This window comes from Dermacentor albipictus, unplaced genomic scaffold, assembly GCF_038994185.2.
Source record: "Dermacentor albipictus isolate Rhodes 1998 colony unplaced genomic scaffold, USDA_Dalb.pri_finalv2 scaffold_16, whole genome shotgun sequence".
NCBI lineage: Eukaryota > Metazoa > Arthropoda > Arachnida > Ixodida > Ixodidae > Dermacentor > Dermacentor albipictus.
This window is the reverse complement of record NW_027225570.1, coordinates 13849838-13866341: the sequence shown is the minus strand read 5'-3', so window position 1 is coordinate 13866341 and position 16504 is coordinate 13849838.

Sequence of the window (16504 nt, the reverse complement as noted above, 5' to 3'; positions counted from 1 at the left end):
GTCAACCCACGGTTTCCTGCATTTCTTGCTTCTTCTAGCTTCTCTTGGAGGGAAAGCTTTGTGATAAAGGTGTTTGATTACGCCGAGAAAGCGAGTGAATGCCTTGACAGGATCCGTCAATGCGTATATTTGGGACCATTCCACTTTTCTGACTGACGCTTCAAAATCAGCAATCGTGTTCTTGGCTATCAATCTGTACTGTGAGCGTGTGTCATTTTTTGCGCTGTCGGTGCACTTTCGTCCCACGTGTAAAAAACAGGAAAATAAGCATGTGATCACTTACATCAGAGATGAGGACACCCGACACTAATCCAAATAATCGCGTTGTAAAACACAAGTCAAGTACGCTTTCGGAATTGTTCGTCACCCTGGTCGGAACATTAATAATATTTTCGTAGCCAAACGAAAAGAAAACATCCAGAAACGCTTGTTTGGATCGGTTCATTGAAAGCAGGTTAATATTAATATCACCCGCTCCAATTAGGGGAGTGCCGAGCTGTGTACAAAACTCCAACATACATTCAATGAAATCTTATAACATGGATACAACACCGGAATGAGGCCTGTAAATAACCACAAGTATAGCGTTCGCACACTTGATCATGAGGGATTCATAGTGCCCGTGTATTACAGAAAACTCAGAAATTGCATCAAAGCTTAGATCCCGTTTTACATAAGTAGTGACGCATCCCGTTTCTTATGTTTTCGGGACAGTGAATAACCCTTATAGCCTGAGAAGTGTACATCTTCATACTCGTCGCGGAACCAAGTCTCAGCGAGCGCTAAAATATCAAATTCATGCTGTAATTCATGTAGAAGCATGCAGACAGATTCATGTTTGCTTTTTAAACTTTGTGCGTTCAAATGAAACAAAGAAATCTGATTTCTATCACGTAACTCTGCGCTCTGTCTGAAGGAAAGCTTGTCGTACTACTTGCTTTCCTGAAAAGGGATTGCCATTTTGATGGATGGATGGATGCGAAACTTTAATAAGGTCCTGAGCTACGCGACTCAGCGCGCTGCGGGCCGCTCCCACGTTGGGACAGTCAGGCCTTGCCCGACCGCCGCATCGTGGGCCCTCTGGACAGCCCATAGTTGCACCCCGGCATCAGGGCTCTTGATAGCGGAGAGCCACTTGTCTTCATTGATTTCTTCTGTGCCTCGTAACAAGGGGCAACGCCAGAGCATATGATCTAGGCTAGCGATGTCATTGCAATGCCTGCAAGAACTGGTGGCATAGGTGTCGGGATAAATTTTGTGGAATAAAGCCGGGCTGGGATATGAGCCTGTTTGCAGTAATCTGAAGGTCAATGCCTTCGCTCTATTTAACTTCTTGTGTGGAAGGGGAAACTCTATCCTGCCGAGATAAAGGTGCTGCGCAATTTCGTTATATGTGGTCGGTTGATCTCTATTCTCCACCGCTGCGGGCCGGCGTTGGAGTTCTCCATGGTCGCGGAAAGTGAGACCTCGCGCCTTGGAGTGGGCCAGCTCGTTGAGGTTTGTGGGGCCTCCCGTGATGGATCCCATGTGAGCGGGGAACCACGTGAGAGTGTGGGTGGTGATGCTTTTGCCGTCGAGGATGCGACAGGCTTCCTTACACACGGCGCCGACGCTGAAGGCACGGATGGCTGCCCTGGAGTCGCTGAAGATATTGGCATGTCCGTCATCCAGGAGGGCCAAGGCAATGGCCACTTGCTCCGCTGCACGCGACGACGTGCTTCGTACCGAAGCCGCGTTAACGGTCGAGCCCCTGTGGTTGATTTACACCACCGTGAAATTGTCGCTGTTGCCATACTGGGCCGCGTCAACGAAGCAGCTGCCGCCAGGGAGTTCTGTTGCGCGGCGTAGGAGCGCCACCGCTCTGGCCTTCCTTCTTTCTACGTTGCGCTGGGGATCCATATTGCGCGGGGCGGGCGATATGATGATGTTATCTTTCTGCTCTTTCGGTAGGCCTTGGTAGGCGTCTTCGACAGTGGCCGGAGGGACGCCCATCTCATTGCCATCTTGAAGAATGCGCATAAAAAGCCATACTTCTAGATTATCTTATTCTGTCAAGGTCATCCATTGTGATAACCCTAATGACTCGATCACGAGGACCACGACGCACGAAGAATTTTCCATTCTTGTGCCAGGCGAACTTGTACTCTTTTTCAGCCGTCCCCGTCTTCATATGCCAGAAAACTTTTTGTTCTGTGCTGTGATATTTTCATTCAGGTAAAGTTTTTATTTTGATTTTCTCAGTTGCGATTTTTTCCCGAGCCAAGCATTTCTGGTCGCGCGAGAAGTGAAGCGAAGCAGGACAGGTGCGACCTCTTCTGATTTTTCTGTACTGATTGTTTCATTTTCATCGTCAACTGAGTCAGCCCTGACTAGTAACAATTGAATAATCGCACATTGTAACAATTGAATGATCGACTGTTGTCTACGCAGGCGATACTCGAAGACCGCCCTCATCAGTCGTGAGCCCGCAGGGCTGTGAAGGCACCGTTTGTGTTACTTTGGGGCGAGCGACCCGTGTGAACACCTGAGACCTAGTGGTGCTCGTGGCCCACGCGCACGAACTCATCACATGCTTCTTCCCTCTTTCTCTTTCCCATCTTTCTATTCCCGCTTCCCTTCACCCAGGGTAGGACAGCAAACCAGCCACATTTTCGGTTAGCAGCCCCGTCTTTTCCCCTTTCTTTCCTACTACACATTCACTACAGAAGTTAAACTAGGTGCAGGGAATACAATAAGATATAGTATGTTGTGGTGCCATTCGGCATAGTGGATAGCCGCGAGATTGCCACCTCTTATCCCTCCTGATGTGCACATATGGTTTCGTGATTCACGGATAGGGTGGAGATGATAGATTCACCATAATATTCGGTGTGTCATAAAACACAAATCGTCAGAAGTTACTCAACCATCATAAGGAAGATTGCCATTCGCATTAACGCAGCCAGTCATCTACGACCAATTTTTTTTCACAGTAATAAGGACGTTACGAAGCTATGACTCGGCGAAAGACGTGCCTACTGTGTCTTTTCTTTGAATGCTGTTCTATAACGTACATTCTTGTCTCATTGTAATACACGCGTTACGTGAATAGGTATGAATACATTCTGCAATGTGCATAGGGGTGCTCCAGCCATTCGTCTGCAATATACGGTGGTACGAGTACTAATGTCGGAAGACTTCATCCCTCAGTACAGATTCGCTGACCGGTGACTTTGATCGCCGGTACCGTTGTAAACTAAGTTTTTCTTGCTTTCCTTGGCACATGTTCAGCCAATAAAGAGTTCACTTCTTAACCCACACTCTTGGAAGCATTTCACTTTATTCACCATCACCACAGCATGAGAATGTTACAGGCGGATAAAACATTAGTGAAAATGCAGTTTGCTTTCATTATCTTTCTTGCGTCAATTGCCCGAGACAGAAAGACAGCTAATTACAAAATCTTTCTTTTACAGCTTAATAATTCACTGAGCTAGTCGAACGCGTCAACGCTTCCTTTTCAAACTTTACATGTCCGACCATTATGCTATTCTTCCTATTTACAAAATATAAACGCATACACAATAAAGTCAAGCAGAAAGTTTCTCTTTCGTCTTTGGATGGCACTAATACCAATACTGCGAACTTGCAAACTACGTAGCCAGAGAAAGGAAATTTCTCGTGGCACCAGTTCTGTAGTTGCATGAAGCGAGCGTGGCACAGATGTTTTATGCAGTTGCGCACATTTTGTGAGAAACGCGCGCTCGGATATGTAAGCGCAAGCGCCTGGGTACGTTCGCGTATGCACCGTTTGCGACGATCCGTCTCTCAGGAACGAAAGTAATCTTCTCGGATGCGGAAGTTTCCTTTATCAAAGTCGACGCGCTTAGCAAAAGAAACACTTCCGCGTACGCCTTCTAAGGTAACGGTAAGTTTATTCTCTAAGAAAAACTATGTTTTCATGTCGCAGTTTGCGCCGAGATGCACCGGTTTGCACAACTTGCCGCTGTAACGCTTCGCGGACTTGGGTAGAGTAGAGCCCACTGAGTAGAGCCCTCTCAAGCTTTTTCGAGGCAGCCCGGACTGTCGGAAATAATCGTTTAAAACGATTATATATCTCAATAACTGTAAGCGTCCTGTACGCACACTAGTACAAGCACATCCAAGTATTGTCGCACTCTACTGAAACATCTCAGGCCCCAAAATAACTTTCAGTGAGAACAAGAGCGCAGTTGTATGCTGCAGCGGCGTGTCTTTGTGTTTAAGGTGTGTGGCTGGACAGGGTGATATACAAATGCATGCGCTCGACCAATGTATAGCTCTAGAAGTTGAGCCGTGCCGCAGTATAGGCTGCGTTTTCCCACTCAGCATATTTTGCTTTTTATTTGCGTATAATGATGCGAAAAAGCTTAACGACAGATATATGTTATATGTGGTTGTAAGCCCTACTATGCTGTAAGGCCTGCAGTGGACTTGCTGTATCTTTTGCTTCCTTACAATGCTATCTAGATGTGTCACTCTATAGCAAAGGACGGCTTACGGATAGAGACGAGCGTTACGGTTGTAGGGTTTGAGAAATGAGTCAACACTGAGAGGGACCTTTCCATTTCGTCACTCGAAGGGGGCCATATGTACATTTCGATCTAGTGAAAAGTGCGACCAATTGTGCCCGTAGGTAACAGTCAGTGTGAGCCCCCAGCCGCTTGAGCCTAATTGTTCCACATTCATAATGAGACGGGAGAGGCAGCAGAAACATGCTGGAATGAATGCTCGTACATGTATACTGCCGCAAGGAATTTTTTAGGGTTGCCATATATACAGAAGGATTCAAGTGGCAGGATATTAATCGGGTGGGCTGTGGGCCATCTGTTTAGCAGCAACGGTGAATGGAGGAGGGGGATTTCTCAGCATTGCCGTGAGTTCACTGCCCATTGAAGCCGGTATGTGTATTGCGTTAATGATGTACATCGCATCACAGACTCCTATTGCATTCACAACCAGCTCTTATATGGCCCTAATGAATACGTGGTGACATCGTCAAGTTTAATTATCGTAGAAGCCTGCGCGACATCGTGGGTGAGTTTATGTTCACTAACAGAGTGTACTACACCAGTGGTTTTACTGGACTGTAGACAGAAAAACGTAATTTCACGTGGCACATGTTATCTGTTCAATGATTGTGAAGAGAAGCTGTACGAAGACAACCTTAGCAACTCCCAGCTACAGTGGCAAGGCTCCAGATCTCAACTTCCCTGGCCTACATGACATCTGGTGTTCAGTTCAGTGTGCCCATGTATACAACTGCTCGCCGAATTCGTTTTTGCATGCGCACACTCTTCTCAAGTTATTACTCCGCCCAAAGCTTATCTAATGTACATTCGAGGTAGCATGTGCTTAACTGTAAAAAAATTCAATATAATAAAACACAAGGAAGTTGCTTACATCAAAACTTAAAAACATTTCCCCGTCTGACTTGTCGTAGTTAGACCTGGTAAGCATTTCAGTTATCTTTTCCTGGAGTCATCCCTGCCTGCTCCCTCATTTTCTCCTCATCCCCCTCCTCCTAATGCTTCTTCCGGGGCCACATTTTGTCAGATATATTCCCAAGCTTATTTATTCATTCCCTGTCGCCCTACCTACAGGTTGTCCAATAGCGTCAATAGTTCGGGCGCGGCTTTGTGTGCGTGAAGCCAAATGACAGAAAAATTTAAAGAAATTTCAGATCGAAGGCACATAGGGCAATCTATCCGAATCAAAGGTTCAGTTAAGTGTTTAATCAAAAGCTACAAAGTTGACCATTTTAACGCGAAAGCGTGAAGGTCACCATGTCGCAGAAAATCTGGCGTCGGCGTCGGCACCGGCGGTGAAGTCCGCATGGGAAAAATCATCTAGCACCATGCATCCCGATCCACGCATGCCCTCCGCGTGGCGCACAGCTGTTACTGCACTAACTGAATTGCTCAAAGTGCAATGCGTCAGACAATTCGTAAAGTACGACTTACACACAACCTAGAAACATGACAGCGTCGGTTTGTAATAGGAATATACTGGAAAACGTAATTCTGTTGCGCGGAAACTGAAACACAAACCCCTTTTCTGGAGGCTGTTTCAGGTCTGTCATTAAAGGAGCAGTGCGCCCTGCTCGGATGTTTGCCACAGCATCATCACCTGCGCGCATCCGCGGCAGCGGCGGCACCCGCCATGGGAGAAACAAACAAGAAGAACCGGAAAGCTCGCCTTCGTGTATTGCGTTCGCTGCCGGCGTTTCCCGGTAAACTTTACGGTTACATAAGCTGCAGTTGCCGGGGAAGCGGGAAGAACAGTGAGGGATCTTTCAAGGATATCGCGTTGTACTCTGCGCTCTTAAAGGCAAAGATGAGGCGTCCTGCAACTTTCTAGTCCACGGTCTTTAGCACAAAGAGGCGAGCGCATGTTGTTTTCCCGCAGCCGTGTACCAATTTGAGAAATCATATACTGACTTGTCTTTTCTGATTTCTTCTTATTTATTCGAAGTTTTCCTCCCCCGTCTTCACCGATCCTCCATTGTGGGTACGTGCCATAGTATAGGAATTGTATTCACCATGGGTACCTGGCGATCACGTCACAGAGCTACATAACATTGGCATCATACCGTCCGCTGGTAGGCTCGGGTATCACGAGCTCCTTGAAAAACACAACCAAACTAAGCCCATCCCCGCAATAATCAGAAACTGCACCAAAGTGGCGCCAACACCCAGAAATATGAACCCAACTCTACATGCAGGCAGAAGAGAAGCCAGAGCTGCATACATTGAAAAACACGCACGGCGACAAACCAAACTCGCGCTTCGTGGACGCGGCAAGATACTCAGGCAGGCAGAAAAGAACGGTAGCCGCTGTCACTTACTACATGGGCAGAGAAATCATTAGCGCCTACACTCACAACACCACTATCGTGGGAGCAGAAGAAATCGCGATAGCCCTTGCTATCAAAACGACGGAACCAAATCAACAACAAATAGCCATCTTATCAGACTCTCAAGCGGCATGCAGAAGCTACCTCAGGGGACGAGTATGCACCGGAGCCTATAGGATTATACAAGATATAATACCCCGAGCCAGGTTTCACCTTTTGTGGGTACCCGGTAAATAGGGAATCAGGGGAAACGAAGAGGCTGACAGAGTAGCTCGTGCGCATGCTACGCCCCACGGGTGCTCACAGGACGCCTCTGACGACCCGATCCCGATTGACCAGAACTACTCTGCAATTTTGAACTATGACAGAGGAAATAGAATGAAGCTAAGACCCCAGATAAGAATCTCAGTAAGGAAGAACACGTTATATGGAGAAAGCTGCAAACCTATACATATTACAACCTGCACATTCTCCCTAAAATTCATCCGGAAAGATATGCGGACACATGCCCATGGTGCGGAGCCACGCCAACCTTAGACCACATCTCATGGGCATGCACGGCATATCCACAAAAGACAAACACAGAAATTACGGAGCATACACAATGGGAGGCGGCGCTGTCCAGCTCACAGGAAGAGGTCCAAAGGGCCATCATCCGACAAGCAAGACGGCGCGCGGAAGCCAGTGGGGCCCTTGTCTAAGGGCTCCACCCATTGAGCGTTTTAGTCTACAATAAATCTATTGTTGTTCTTCTTCTTGGCCAATTCCCCTATGTAGGTATGTGCCATAGTATTGAAATCATTATAATGGACATGTGGCGACCATCTGAAAGAGTCGGTTAGTGTTGTAGCGTGAGAAGGATACGGGAGCGTAAGTCACTGATGTATGTGACATGGTAACAAAGTGGTAAAATTGGGTACAAACAGGAAGAGGAAATGTCTGGCGATTATGATACTCCCTAATGAGCAATTAAAATTTACATTTCGTGATATATTGAGGCAAGGAATTTGAGACCGAAATCACCGCACCGACTGGCAGTTGGCCAGTGCCGTCAGTGTCTCGGGAGAGGGAGGGGCAGTATGGGAACGCTGGCATGATGAGCGCCATCGGAGTTAGCTCCGCAAGAAGACGACGGCGAAGGCGTGAGCAGTGGCACGAGCGCTAGGGGCAGTACGGGAACGCTGGCATGATGAGCGGCAATGGGGCCAGCTATGAAAGAAGACGACAACGGTGACGGCGAAGGCGCGAACAATAGCACGAGCGCATTCGTGCGGTTACGCTGAGGGACGCCGACGCTCAACCCATGAACAGGTGCCTACGAGCTGCGGTCTAAAATCGATTGTGTCCTAACGGTTAGAATATCGGGTTGCTGCGCTGGGATCCACCACCGGACGCACTTTTGCTTGGTTTTTAGGTGAGGGTGAATCTAGTTGGCGAGAGGCTTGCAAGCAGCCGACCAATCAAATGACCAACAGACCGAAAGACCCAGGTGATACCATGGGATGGTAGGCTAATCAAGGTTTGTTTACAAAAAAAGGCCAGGCTCAGCTTGGTTAAGCCAAGAATGCGTTGCATATTGCGCGAGTTGGGGCCCAGGTTTTCCTACGGCTGTCGTGACGTCACGTCACGTGGTTGCGCTAAAGGTCAATGGTGGCTGCCCGGCCGCGCCGAAGGGCTGAACTGAGTGATTGCAATCCCTTATGAAAATGGTTATGTCCTTTATGTTTACTGTATGTTTCCCGCAGTTCACATGAGGAAATGTCTTTTATGTTTCCTCCATGTTGAAATTTGGCCACTGCTTTTATGTTTCCTTCGTGTGTCCTCCCTTTATGTATCCCTTATGTTACCGTACTTTATGTTTCCTCCATGTTGAAATTTGGCCACTGCTTTTATGTTTCCTTCGTGTTACCTGCCTTTATGTATCCCTTATGTTAACGTACTTTATGTTTCCTCCATGTTGAAATTTGGCCACTGCTTTTATGTTTCCTTCGTGTGTCCTACCTTTATGCATCCTTTATGTGGCCGCAGTGACTAAATCCTGTATTTTACGTAGACATGCATAGATGAAGAAAGAGTTCCGTGTACACATCTTATATTTATAAATTTTTCCTGAGTTAAAAAGTTTTGCATTGGTTTTCATTGTAAAGTTACTGTTCCCTACATGATGCAGCGCACGGATTGAAACTCTGCTTTGGCACAGAAATTTATGCCAATTTCTTCTAAAATTACAAACTAATTAGACTTCATAGATTATTTTAGTATAACACTTGGAGTACCACTGTACGTTCCTCACTGCAGTGCTGCTGTTCTAGTTATGTCTTTGTGACTAATATAAAATGTAATGTTTTGGATGGAAAGATCAGGTTGGATCAGTGCTTGCACTTTTAAAAGAAAGTTTTGACTATACTTTGCAAAGGTTTGTCTGAAACTACGAACAGTTTATTGGACTCTCTGGATGTTACTTCAATTTGCCAGGTCTGCTCACAGCAGACCTCTGGAATGTGGTGCTTGGGTGAGAGCTCACAAGGCACCTGAAAAACAAAACAAAAGCCAATCTTTTTCACTTATTCAAAAATATTCATATAAGCAAGAACAGCCTGGCCTGTATGCACACAGCTAAGAAATGTGGAGCAGTCAAAAGCAGATCATAATAACATCAGGGCAACACAGAAGCTTTTAACTAATTGTTGTTTGAAAGAGACTGAGCTGCCAGTCCACTCAGGTATTAAATTGCTCACAAATTCTTTTAAACATTCCTGCAGCAGCTGCTAAGTAGTACATGGCCTGTAGGAGTAGGCAACTGGCCAACAAATCTTTGTGTGCCTGCTTGTACAGATGTCTCGTAGTTGTATATCAAGTGGTTACACTGTTATATGGTAAAATTCAGGCGGGAATAAAACCAGCCGCAAACATCAGACTACCTGGGAAATTATCACCAAAACTTAAATATCTAGTAAATCAAATGAACAATCAATTACGAAGGGTCTAAAACCTAGACCGCGATTTTGTAGCGATCCCTTTTTCGATGCTACTCCTTTTGCTCATTGATCTGACCGACATTCCGCTATCGTTATTAACTAGAACAGCCAGCCGTGGAAGGTGGGTTATAAGAGTGGCAAACATCGAGCGCAAAGCATCGCAAGAAAATCGCATCCCTTATAAGGCAGTGCTACAAGCCACCGTCTTCAACAATCGCAGGAACTCACATCCTGTTCTTCGGATGAAAATATTAATGAAAACGAGCGTCTGATTGACATGCCTCGATTAAAAAGAAATTTCGCTGTTGTAATGTCGGTCTATATTTGCCCTACAATATAAAAGACAAATACACGAGCACGTCGAAGAACACAAACAATGCAGACAAGTTCTCGCGAAGCTGGACTTCAATCTGAACACTATCAATAAAGTAATCTTCACACAAGCTAATACCTGTTCAAGTGTCAAACATCGCAGTCGCGTGCCAACTCACGATGCCCGTGACACAGCGACATGCATTACACGCGTAACTTGCGGAAATTCACATCTACGGAAGACTTTCTTGCCGGGAAACTACTGAGAAAACAGTAACTTTCAGCGTTTACGTAAATATTTGCCCATTAAGTCCCAACAATCAGCGTTGGTAGCACATCACTCCATAAAGCAAGTAAGCGGTAAGAAATAATACATTTCACGGAAACTCCCCTCGTGAAACGCTTTGCTAAATGTACACAGCAACATGGTCAACGTACGCTCAGAAAGTGGGTAGTTCTGAACTTAGTGTCACACATTACTTCCCCCCTTTTCTTTGGCTTCTGGATTGGATTGGCGCGGCTCGCTACGTGCTTGCGCGCGCTTTTCCGAGCGCAGATTGGTGTGCGCCTGGTTTCTGCACTAGGCTGTTATGCGATCGCTTTTTCGAGCGCAGATTGATGTGAGCCTGGTTTCTGCACTAGGCTTTTGCACGATCGCCTGCTTTTTGCACTGGGCTTTCAGAAGGCGAAGTGAGCGTCGCTTACTGCAGGCGGCAAGTGATTTGGCTCATGTACTGCGTGAGCAAAAACATAGGCACGTGGCTCATGAAGGAGATGACCGGCGACTTGCTTAATCTGTCGGACCATGTCATCGCCGACTGGAGGAACTACGCTCGTGAGGTCGTGCGGGACGAGCTGCTGGCGCGACCCCCACTCGGTGGCCCCGGGAGGATTGTGCAAATTGATGAATGCCTCCTTCGCGGCAAGCGAAAATACAATCGAGGCCGCCTGATGACGGGCGACAACGTTCCGCCGAGCCGCCAAAATTACGGCGGCATTGCAGATCGTGGACCATGGGTATTCGGCATGATCTGCGTGACCACCGGGGAGCTCCGACTATTCAAGGTCGACCGACGAGACGCGGCGACGCTAGGCCCCATTATTGCAGCCAACGTTGAACCGGGAACCACCATCCACAGTGATGAATGGGCCCCATACAACTGCATCCCGAACTTGGTGGGGGCTAACGGAGCAAGACTGAATTTGCAATGGGAGGCTGTTAACCACAGCATGAACTTTGTAGACCCAATCACGGGCGCTCACACCCAGAAAATCGAAAGCTACTGGCAGAAGGTGAAGCGCTACCTCGACTCCGCCGGCTACAGGGTGACTCCACAGCTTCTCGAGTCGCACCTGATATGGCTATGGTGGGCATCGATTAATGGGCACATGCGCTGCAAGGACTCGTTTCTGCGTTTATTTGAAGCGATCGCACGGCGCTACCCACTGTGACATAGTAATGGAAAATAAAGCGCACTTTTCTGACCCTTTGCTTTTGTATGAATGTTTCCCGGCATTGCTGCGCGCTTCCATACACGGTAGGCCCGCGGCGCTGCACTTCCGCAGTAAGCGCGGAAGTTGTTCTTTATTCTATGGTAAGCGACGCTCACTTCGCCTTTTGAAAGCCCAGTGCAAAAAGCAGGCGATCGTGCAAAAGCCTAGTGCACAAACCAGGCTCACATCAATCTGCGCTCGAAAAAGCGATCGCATAACAGCCTAGTGCAGCAACCAGGCGCACACCAATCTGCGCTCGGAAAAGCGCGCGCAAGCACGTAGCGAGCCGCGCCAATCCAATCCAGAAGCCAAAGAAAAGGGGGGAAGTAATGTGTGACACTAAGTTCAGAACTACCAGAAAGTGTTCTGTTGTCGTTCCACAAAGCTTACTACATGAACCGAAAGCTGCGAGAATGCGCGCAAGCGTCAGACCTGCTTACCTTCAATGTGGTCAGCAAACGGCTTCTTCGTGTCGCAGGCACCACGCGACGACGCTCTTTCCGGCGCGAACACTGTCGAATTGCCGATGAACACCAGCGCACGAAAGCACAACTTTCAACACATTCTTCCACGCACCATAATTCGAAGCCACAGTATCAGGTATTCCACGAGCGAACGCAGCCAGACGAGAACAAAGGCAGCTCGGACGGACGCCGTAGTACACAAGACACTGGCGTATCAAAGGACACATAAGGCGAACTAATGGCGTTACACGAATCCGGAGGTTTCCTGATGGTAAATGCACACGATGCTGATCACAGGTCGTTTAGGCAGTTCGAAAATATGATTCAATTACCGTGTAACTGCAACGAGCATTCCCACCGCTCTTACGTTCAAAACGTGGCCCAGCTCACCGTCAACCGCCACACTGCGGCAGCGCCGCGCTGCGGTTAAAAAGTGAATTTAGCCTCCGAGATCTACATTTCCTTTTAGGGCGTGCATTTTGGAAAAGCACGGCCTTCGAGATCTAAAAAAAGTCGTTGCTGGAAGGAAGGCTGGTATTTAAACACAAATTAATGAGTTTAAAGTGTCTTGGTGCGCTGCCTTGTTTTTTTTAAGTATATGCAGAGATTTTAGACGAACTATGCGCGAACTTTTGCCGGCGGACACGAGCCAATCAGCGCGCATCATGTGCAGCTCTGTCGCTTGGGGTGGCGCACGGTGTGCGGGCAGCCGCGATAGCTGTGACACCCACCGATCAGAAATTCGGAATCGCCACACATATACACGCTACTTATGGCGCCCAGTGGCATGTTTTTGAGAATGTCAGGCCTTATGTTGAATAGGTGGAACCATATTTGCTCGTAGCGTAAGGAATAAAGGCGACAAAATATGGCGATGGCTGGCTTGCAGCGGCAGAGGAACTTCGGCCAAAGTGAAACAGGCGTACTGCTTGCATGCTCGCGTAATCAAATACGGCCATACTCCGCACACAACTTTCATACTCAGCCAACTCACAATTATAAATTGTTCAGTTGTACGCCCAAGCAAGCATTTACGGGATCCGCGCTGCCCTACTTCTACGCGTGCTAATATCGTCACAGCAGTTACTCGTACTTGTGCTCAGCGCGAAAGCGACACGGACAAAAGGAAGAAACACAACAACACGGCGCTGTTTCTTCGGAGTGTTCATTCCTTGTTTCCGCGTTGCTTTTGCGCTGTTGCTAAAGGTACAATGAATCGTAACCAACTCGCACACTTCTCGCTACAGCAATCACACGCAGTTTTGAAAAGAAAGGCACTTTTAGCATCAACCGCCGGTTCCTACACGTACCTACATGTTTATGTTACCTACATGTGCACTTGAGTGCACATGTAGGTAACATATAAAGAGTGCATGCACCATATATAGATTAATGCTCTATGTTACCTACGTGTGCACTGAAGTGCACAACTAGGTAACATCCCGCCGTAAACACAAAGGGCACACCCTACAATAAATATAATAAGGGTTGTTTTCTTGGGGCAAAGGAAAGGATAAGTCAAGATTTAGTACTTACAATGACTCTGCAGAGTGTATCAATGGCTGTCACACAGTACAGATATATCTGCCTGTATTATATGTACAGACAGTTGTTATGTGCACTCTATGTTACCTACATGTGCACTCAAGTGTACACTCAGGTAACACATAGTACACACCCAGTTAACATCCTGCCGTAAACACAAAGGGCACACCCTACAATAAATATAATAAGGGTTGTTTTCTTGGGGCAAAGGAAAGGATAAGTCAAGATTTAGTACTTACAATGACTCTGCAGAGTGTATCAATGGCTGTCACACAGTACAGATATATCTGCCTGTATTATATGTACAGGCAGTTGTTATGTGCACTCTATGTTACCTACATGTGCACTCAAGTGTACACTCAGGTAACACATAGTACACACCCAGTTAACATCCTGCCGTAAACATAAAGGACACATCCTAGAGGCATAATAAAGGTCACTTCCTCGAGGTATACGTTAGGATGAGTAAACATGTGGTACACACAAAGTTGGCGTCCCGGAGGTCACACAAAGGACAAGGAATCATAAAGGTCACATAGGGCACAAGAAGGAAACGTAAAGGAAACATAAAGGAAATGACCATTTTCATAGGGGATGTGCAACGCATAAAAACAGAAGCAACTTAATAACAAACATAGCAAACTTAAAAGAGAGTAGACCCACATATGAGACGCGCAGCAATGAACAATGGCTCATACCATCAATGGTGGCTGCCCGGCTGCGCCCAAGGGCTGAACTGAGTGATTGCAATATGCAACGCATAAAAACTGAAGATTACCTCACCTTTGTCAAAAAATTACCACAATTTTGGCAGTGCCATGGCACCATTATTAAAGTCTACATTTCGAGGGGGGGGGGGGGGGGGGGGCAAGTGCTGATAACAGTGGTGTACTCACCGTTACATTACAGCCGGAATTTCTCTGGTTGAGATGTCCACGTGGTAATAGGTTAATGCAGGCGACCTGCAAGTGATGCACATGAATGACATGGCTTCCTTTGTAAAGCTACCTCTTGTCGCTGCTCTTGACATGGCACTTTAGAAGGCAAGGTGCCATAGTTATAATATCTACTGCTATTCCTTTAGTACGCTCCGTAACTGAATATATAGCCCACAGACCATCCGTAAACAATGGCTGTTTAAATCAGAATAAAAATAATAATTGTACAGTTCGATGCGCACGACACCATAGTGAAAATGACAAACGTGCTGCAGAACTATTGGGAAAAAACGCGGTTGTAAGCATTAATCAGCATGACATCCATTGAGTAAGTTATGATGATATCCACGCTATTTACGGGCACCCAGGTGGACGTTGTGAAGCATGCCATTGGATCTCCGAACGCATCTTTGTTGTTGACAATTATGTCCATTCAGAAGCCATTGAAGCCAAGCGTTGCTCTAATATATACAGACCAGCTGATGAAGCGGCTCGATATCCATGGTTTTTGGTCATTAATCTGGAACGTAAGCCTAAAGATTGTTATCTGAATGGTTACGTTTAATGTAGACGTAATTTAGACGTTTGTTTTAGGTTTTAGTAAGACTGTTTGGTGAACTGATTCCAGAAACCCAGCTACGTAGCCATATCATTGGTCTATGCCTACAAGTGCGAGTTCGTCATTGTCGAACGTGTTGATTTCCTCAAGCAAATATTAACTCCGCGGAGAGAAAAAAAAATATTTATTGAAACGTTCCTGTGCGCTTCTTCTACGTGAGGATAGAAGTAGGAGAGGCTCAGAATTAACGCCACCACTTATACTGCAAAAAATAGACATGGCGATGCCCGAAGACTACGGAAAACAAAGGAAACGTTGCAGCAGAGATAATTACCTACCGCTTTGTGGTCCGTTATGAATTTATTTAGATTTTTTAAAACCGAAGCTATCACACGGAACAGTCAACAGTACAGTGAATAATATGCAATGCAAGAACCTTGCAATGTTCTGTCATATTGACTGTACCGCCCACATCAATCCACATCAAGCAGCTTTCAGCCTACATACAGTAAAAGCATAACGTCGTGTTAGTCCTACAACAGCTCCAGAGTGTAGAGACTGGGCCATGAGCTGCTGCTCAAATTGTCTTTTGCCCAACCACCAACTGGCTGCATATAACGAAGCAGACATTAACAAAACTACTACTCCAATGTTGCAAGTCCGCCTGTAGCACCCCTAATTACACTGCCCTGACAAAGCCTTAGGATTTGAAACATTGTGTTAATTATTTCTTCTTCTCTAGAAGCTATTTGTATCCCAGACGTTTACGCAACCGTGGGAGCGTTATGCGGTGCCGATGGCAGAAAGCTAAGAGGTGGTGAGGGAATGTTATGTTTCTGGTGTTTCGTTCTTTATTGTGCTCTAGTCAGAATTCTTTATAATGATGCTATTTTAACTAGATGTTATAGTTACCGCTACCTCAAATGCCGGCGGGCTAATTTATTATGAGACAAATTCCCTCTTCAGGCTGCAAACGACACGTTTTTCTGGTGTACCTTGTTGCAAAAATAATTCAGTTCATTTCCAAACAAAACAATTTATGTTCAAGGTGGCCAAGGGAGCACAACGTGATATGACAACGGTGCATTGTTTCCTCGCCGGGGTAATGCGATTTCAATGGCATTCTCTCGCCGTGGCTGTGTCTTGTCATATGAATTCCCGGTTGCAGCAGCTAAATTTCGATTGGAGCGGGAGGCCAAATGCTCACGTACCTAGTTCTTAGGGCAATAAGAAGATAAGCACTGGTCAAATTAAACGGTGTTCGTAAGATATGCTAATGCAAGTAACAAGGCAAAAACAAAGAAAAACACCAGTATGCTCAATAAAAGCAGCCGGTAAGC